This window comes from Coregonus lavaretus (assembly GCF_964263955.1).
Source record: "Coregonus lavaretus genome assembly, chromosome: 9".
NCBI lineage: Eukaryota > Metazoa > Chordata > Actinopteri > Salmoniformes > Salmonidae > Coregonus > Coregonus lavaretus.
This window is the reverse complement of record NC_139996.1, coordinates 4516034-4523318: the sequence shown is the minus strand read 5'-3', so window position 1 is coordinate 4523318 and position 7285 is coordinate 4516034. Positions and strand designations below refer to the sequence as shown.

General features: G+C 44.7%; 1 pseudogene across 1 annotated transcript in view; it reads right to left on the bottom strand.

Moving 5' to 3' along the window:
* Positions 1–482: 482 nt before the first annotated feature.
* The window catches only part of LOC311134830 (transcription factor 12-like), a 69932-nt pseudogene continuing 63129 nt past the window's right edge, over positions 483–7285 (bottom strand). The window contains exon 8 of the transcript in view: positions 483–631. The product of the transcript in view is annotated as a transcription factor 12-like (transcript). The remainder of the gene's footprint in view (positions 632–7285) is intronic.

Here is a 7285-nt window from a genome sequence, read left to right as displayed (position 1 = left end):
ATAATCTGTGACCAAATTAAAATGCAAAACTCCAGTGTGTACTTCCAACTTCAAGTATGCATACTGTCTGCCAAATATATTATGCAGTATGCAGTATACTGTCTGCCAAATTGAAAATGAAAAAGCAAAGTACATTTGAGAGTTATTTTTCAATGCCCTACAAGATTAACACTGCCATATTGAAAATGAAAAATAAAATGGTTAATAGATACATCAAAGTTGAGATTTGCATTGCATTACATTGTTGTAATCTTCTTATTTGTGACAAAAATAAAATGTAAACATTATGTGCAAGTTGACAATGTTGCGTTCTGTCAAGTAAACATGGATTCCCCTTGTTGAGAAACAATATAGAATTGCAGGAAAATGGTTAAAAAAAATATCTAAAATGTTCTGGGGGAGGACCCCCAGAACCAGCCGTAGATTGTGCACCCCCCGCTTTTATACAAAGTCAGGCGCCCATTCCCATACCTGTCAAATGTTTATAGATGTCCCACGGGGTTAGCTGCCTCTAGTCCAGGATGTAGCGATGCCTGGTGTTGCTGCAGGCCCTGGGCGTCCGTTAACCCAGCTGACGTATTCTCCTGCTCCCTCCTCCTCAGACAGGCTGCCTTAGGGTTCAGGTTACGCTCTAGAGGTAGCAGATCACAAGGACATCAACATTAGGACTGTCCCATAGACCAGCCAGGGAACCAGGACATCAACGTTAGGACTGTCCCATAGACCAGACAGGGAACCAGGACATCAACGTTAGTACTGTCCCATAGACCAGCCAGGGAACCAGGACATCAACATTAGGACTGTCCCAGAGACCAGACAGGGAACCAGGACATCAACGTTAGGACTGTCCCATAGACCAGACAGGGACCCAGACAGGGAACCAGGACATCAACATTAGGACTGTCCCATAGACCAGCCAGGGAACCAGGACATCAACATTAGGACTGTCCCATAGATCAGACAGGAAACCAGGACATCAACGTTAGGACTGTCCCATAGATCAGACAGGGAACCAGGACATCAACATTAGGACTGTCCCATAGATCAGACAGGAAACCAGGACATCAACGTTAGGACTGTCCCATAGATCAGACAGGGAACCAGGACATCAACATTAGGACTGTCCCATAGACCAGCCAGGGAACCAGACAGGAAACCAGGACATCAACATTAGGACTGTCCCATAGACCAGACAGGGAACCAGGACATCAACATTAGGACTGTCCCAGAGACCAGCCAGGGAACAAGGACATCAACATTAGGACTGTCCCATAGATAAGACAGGAAACCAGGACATCAACATTAGGACTGTCCCATAGATCAGACAGGGAACCAGACAGGGAACCAGGACATCAACATTAGGACTGTCCCATAGACCAGCCAGGGAACCAGGACATCAACGTTAGGACTGTCCCATAGACCAGACAGGGAACCAGGTAGGACTGTCCCAGAGACCAGACAGGGAACCAGGACATCAACATTAGGACTGTCCCAGAGACCAGCCAGGGAACCAGGACATCAACATTAGGACTGTCCCATAGACCAGACAGGGAACCAGACAGGGAACCAGGATCAGATGGTATGACTCTATTATCTTACGTAACCCCCTCTGGTGTTTATTTTTCAGTACGTTTAGTACTTGTTAGGATTCTTTCTCTCCTTCAATCTCTCGTTCCCTCTCTCTTTCTCTCCTTCAATCTCTCGTTCCCTCTCTCTTTCTCTCCTTCAATCTCTCGTTCCCTCTCTCTTTCTCTCCTTCAATCTCTCGTTCCCTCTCTCTTTCTCTCCTTCAATCTCTCGTTCCCTCTCTCTTTCTCTCCTTCAATCTCTCGTTCCCTCTCTCTTTCTCTCCTTCAATCTCTCGTTCCCTCTCTCTTTCTCTCCTTCAATCTCTCGTTCCCTCTCTCTTTCTCTCCTTCAATCTCTTGTTCTCTCGCTCTCGCACTCCCCCCTCTCTTTGCCTCTCTTTCTTTCTCGCTCTCGTTCATGCTTTCTCCCCAACTCTCTCTCTCTCCATCTCTCCCGCACACCCACCTCTCTCTCTGTCTGTCTCACACACCCTCATCTCTCCCTCTCTTTCTCCATCTCTATCTTTCTCCATCTCTGACCTTAATGGAGGAGAGAGGGAAGAAGCCGTGCCCACGCCATCCCGTAGACAGAGAGGAGGATAAATAGCTTCATATTCCACTGTAGTGAAGTACTTATTCATTCAACCTTTATATACAGTGCATTCGGAAAGTATTCAGACCCCTTCCCTTTTTCCACATTGTTACGTTACAGCCTTATTCTAAAATGGATAAAAATTAAAAATTTCCCTCATCAATCTACACACAATACCCCATAATGACAAAGTGAAAACAGGTGTTTGCAAATTTATAAAAAAATAAAAAACAGAAATACCTTATTTACATAAGTATTCAGACCCTTTGCTTTGAGACTCGAAATTGAGCTCATGTGCATCCTGTTTCCATTGATCATCCTTGAGATGTTTCTGCAACTTGATTGGAGTCCACCTGTGGTAAATTCAATTGATTGGACATGATTTGGAAAGGCACACACCTGTCTATATAAGGTCCCACAGTTGACAGAGCAACTGAGAGCAAAAACCAAGCCATGAGGTTGAAGGAATTGTCTGTAGAGCTCCGAGACAGGATTGTGTCGAGGCACAGATCTGGGGAAGTGTACCAAGAAGTGCACTGAAGGTCCCCAAGAACACAGTGGCCTCCATCATTCTTACATGGAAGAAGTTTGGAACCACCAGGACTCTTCCTAGGAGCTTACAGAACAGGACTGCAGGAAGCTGAGAAAAAATTGAGGAAAACTAGACTTCCGGTAGACAAGATGGCGTATTGAATACACAGCGGTACAAACCACCTCAAGATAAAAACATAATATTCAATATCAGTAATCGGTCGAATAAAGGAACACCCGATACTAGCCAATTAGGGATTGTAATAATAAAGCACATTTTATAGTATTTATAGTATTTTATAAAGGGATAAGACGGTATTACAAGCAAAATAATACATCTTCAAATACAACTAATTAGAACACAAGTACTCAATCAACATAGTGGAGATAAAAACACAGCAAACAGAAGACATAGAAGGCACAGTATGTGGGTATGTGTGGATGTATTGTGATGGAAGGTGTGGTGTGCGTTTTGGTGTTTGGAAAAGTGTGGCGTTAAGTGAGTGAGAAAGGAAATGGTTGCACATCCCAGAACCAACGTGTGTCTGTGAGCAGGGGTTGTGAGAGAGAGCTTTCAATGTTGTGCAGATGAGGGATATACATTTTAAAATAAAGTATACATCTAATGTATTTATTTATTGTCCTATCATGATGGAACGGTTCCCAACCCTATATCCTAGACACCCACCTGAGCGACCCATACACCAAAGAGAAGTCCCCATCTGTTTTATGGACCTGTTGTGAGTTGCCTATATGCAGCCAAAACAGAAAAATAAATGCGGTCAGAGACCTACTTGAGCAGCACCGCCCCCTCAAGATTCTGAGCCTGCCTGGCAGGGTTGGTCCTACAAAGCCAGAGCCCCCTGATGGGAGAGCATAATATACAAGGAAATTCTCAAAGCTGCTAATGAGAACCTTGACGACCTTGTACCTAGCCGGTGGGGATTCCGGTGGGGTACCCCCACCAAGGTAGTGGCAGTGCTGGCAACACTGGCTGCAGTAACCCATGGGGAGGGGGTCACACTCTGACAATCAGAGAGGGGGCTTATCATTGTGGCCCTGGTGGCACAAAATAATCAAAGGTCTGACTGCAGAGAGATGCTTGGGGAAAATGGTTACAACGGGGGACCAGAGTGTTTGTGTCTCAGGGGAAGAGGGTGGATCTGATCTCCATCACCTAGGACTTTACATAGGTTAATCAAATCTCACATTGTTGTCAATTTTTGCTCGATCTTGTATGCTTTCTCAAACAGCTGTAACTGTATTTGCATTCGTAAATCAGGTCCTTTCTTGAGTTGGGCTCTGGGATGTAACAACAGCTGAGCATCTGAGCTTATGGTTGATTGTGGAGGAAAGGGGTGGAGTGTGTTAGAGTATGTGCTTGTGTGGGTGTGTGTGTGTGTGTGTGTGTGTGTGTGTGTGTGTGTGTGTGTGTGTGTGTGTGTGTGTGTGTGTGTGTGTGTGTGTGTGTGTGTGTGTGTGTGTGTGCGTGTGTGTGTGTGTGTGTGTGTGTGTTTATCCCACATCTGTTGCAAGGGGGTAAGGATGTTAGGGAGAATATAGGATGAACCACAATAATTGTTTGCTAAAATAATAATTGCATGACAAAAATGTAATGTAATGTAATACAATGGCAATTTGGTAGCATTGCCTTTAAATTGTTTAACTTGGGTCAAACGTTTCGGGTAGCCTTCCACAAGCTTTTTTGTAGGCCTCCTTGCTCGCACACGCTTTTTCAGTTCTGCCCACACATTTCCTATAGGATTGAGGTCAGGGCTTTGTGATTGCCACTCCAATACCTTGACTTTGTTGTCCTTAAGCCATTTTGCCACAACTTTGGAAGTATGCTTGGGGTCATTGTCCATTTGGAAGACACATTTGCGACCAAGCTTTAACTTCCTGACTGATGTCTTGAGATGTTGCTTCAATATATCCACAACATTTTCCTTCCTCATGATGCCATCTATTTTGTGAAGTGCACCAGTCCCTCCTGCAGCAAAGCACCCCCACAGCATGATGCTGCCACCACTGTGCTTCACGGTTGGGATGGTGTTCTTCGGCTTGCAAGCAACCCCCTTTTTCCTCCAAACATAACGATGGTAATTATGTCCAAACAGTTCTATTTTTGTTTCATCAGACCAGAGGACATTTCTCCAAAAAGTATGATCTTTGTCCCCATGTGCAGTTGCAAAACGTATTCTGGCTTTTTTATGGCGGTTTTGGAGCAGTGGCTTCTTCCTTGCTGAGCGGCATTTCAGGTTATGTCGATATAGGACTCGTTTTACTGTGGATATAGATACTTTTGTACCCGTTTCCTCCAGCATCTTCACAAGGTCCTTTGCTGTTGTTCTGGGATTGATTTGCACTTTTCGCACCAATGTACGTTAAATCTCTAGGATACAGAACGTGTCTCCTTCCTGAGCGGTATGACGGCTGCGTGGTCCCATGGTGTTTATACTTGCGTACTATTGTTTGTACAGATGAACGTGGTACCTTCAGGCATTTGGAAATTGCTCCCAAGGATGAACCAGACTTGTGGAGGTATACAATATTTTTCCTGGGGTCTTGGCTGATTTCTTTTGATTTTCCCATGATGTCAAGCAAAGAGGCACTGAGTTTGAAGGTAGGCCTTGAAATACATCCACAGGTACACCTCCAATTGACTCAAATTATGTCAATTAGCCTATCAGAAGCTTCTAAAGCCATGACATAATTTTCTGGAATTTTCCAAGCTGTTTAAAGGCACAGTCAACTTAGTGTATGTAAACTTCTGACCCACTGGAATTGTGATACAGTGAATTATAAGTGAAATAGTCTGTCTGTAAACAATTGTTGGAAAAATGACTTGTGTCATGCACAAAGTAGATGTCCTAACCGACTTGCCAAAACTATAGTTTGTTAACAAGACATTTGTGGAGTGGTTGAAAAACGAGTTTTAATGACTCCATCCTAAGTGTATGTAAACTTCCGACTCCAACTGTATATATTGAGGTGAGAGCATTGGAAATGCTTTTGGCGGTTGACCTGCTTCTGTTCTGTGGGTGGCACTGTGTGCAGTTTTCGATGGATGGGTCCTGGCCTCTCAGGGCCCTAGGGATCCGGGGGGACGGGGGTGGTATGCCGATCACTGGGATGACGGCTCAACTTGGGATGGGGAGGGGTTTTAGCAGGGGGAATAGTGGAGAACAATTGGAGGGTTACTTAGTAGCAATGCAAATATCATGGTACAGCTATATGGACACTCAATCACTATGGTATTATTTATTGGTAAATTTACAAACATATATTATGATAAATAGATTTGAAACTTATATTTCATTATGGTATGTGGTGAAATAAGTATAGCCAGTTATAATTGTAATGACTTAGCTGATAATAACAAAAGAATAACAATATTTACATGGCTCAAAGAGAAGGAATATAATATCTATTGTTTACAGGAAACTCATTCAACAATTCTAGATGAAGTTGTGTGGAAAAAGGACTGGGGGGGGGGCGAAATATACTTCTCCCATGGGCTAAGAAACTCAAAAGGGGTGATGATATTAATTAACAGTAATTTTGATCCGAATGTGCAAATTGTCCAAACAGATCCGCAAGGTAGATGGATTATTTTAAATATGTTATTGGACCATAAACAGATATGGCTCATTAACCTTTACGGACCAAATAATGATGATCCACACTTCTTTGACAACATATATAATAAATGATCAACCCTGCAAGCAATACAAGACTCTATTATTATGGTGGGAGATTATAATACTGTTTTAAATAGCTCAATTGTCACACCCTGGCTCTGGGACTCTATATGTTGAGCCAGGGTGTGTTCATTCTATGTGTTGTATTTCTATGTCGGGAGTTCTGGTTGTTGTGTTTCTATGTTGGCCAGAGTGGCTCCCAATCAGAGGCAACGAGTGTCAGCTGTGGCTGGTTGTCTCTGATTGGGAGCCATATTTAAACTGTCTGTTTTCCCTTTGTGTTTGTGGGATCTTGTTCGAGTTGGTTTGTGTTTGACCGTTGACTGTCACGTTATCGTTTTCTTGTTTTGTTCGTGCTTTCATTAAATAAAGAAGTATGTTCGCAACTAACGCTGCGCATTGGTCTACTCCATACGACGATCGTGACAGAAGATCCCACCATACCAGGACCAAGCAGCGTGTCCAGGAGCAGGCAGCCTGGACGTGGGAGCAGATCTTGGACGGGCAGGGGTCCTGGACCTGGGAGGAAATCCTGGCCGGGATGGATCGCCGGCCATGGAGTGAGACGGTAGAAGCGCGACGGAGAGAGGAGCAACGGCGTAATCAGTGTCGGCGTCGGACGGACGAGAGGCAACCCCAACAAATTTTTAGGGGGGGGCACAGGGCATGGACGACGGGGCCGATGGAGGCAGAAAAGGGGCGAATTCAGAAGGCCACCAGGTTACGGGGGCCACTGGTCAAAGTAGGGAAGGAAGGTGTAGAGGCACGGCGAGAGGTACTGGGGTGTGTTACCAGTCCGGTCCAGCCCGTTCCAGATCCCGGGGTAGAGCCAGTGGTAAGTGTCCCCAGTACGGTCCGGCCTGTTCCGGCCCCTCGCACCAAGTGTACGGTGC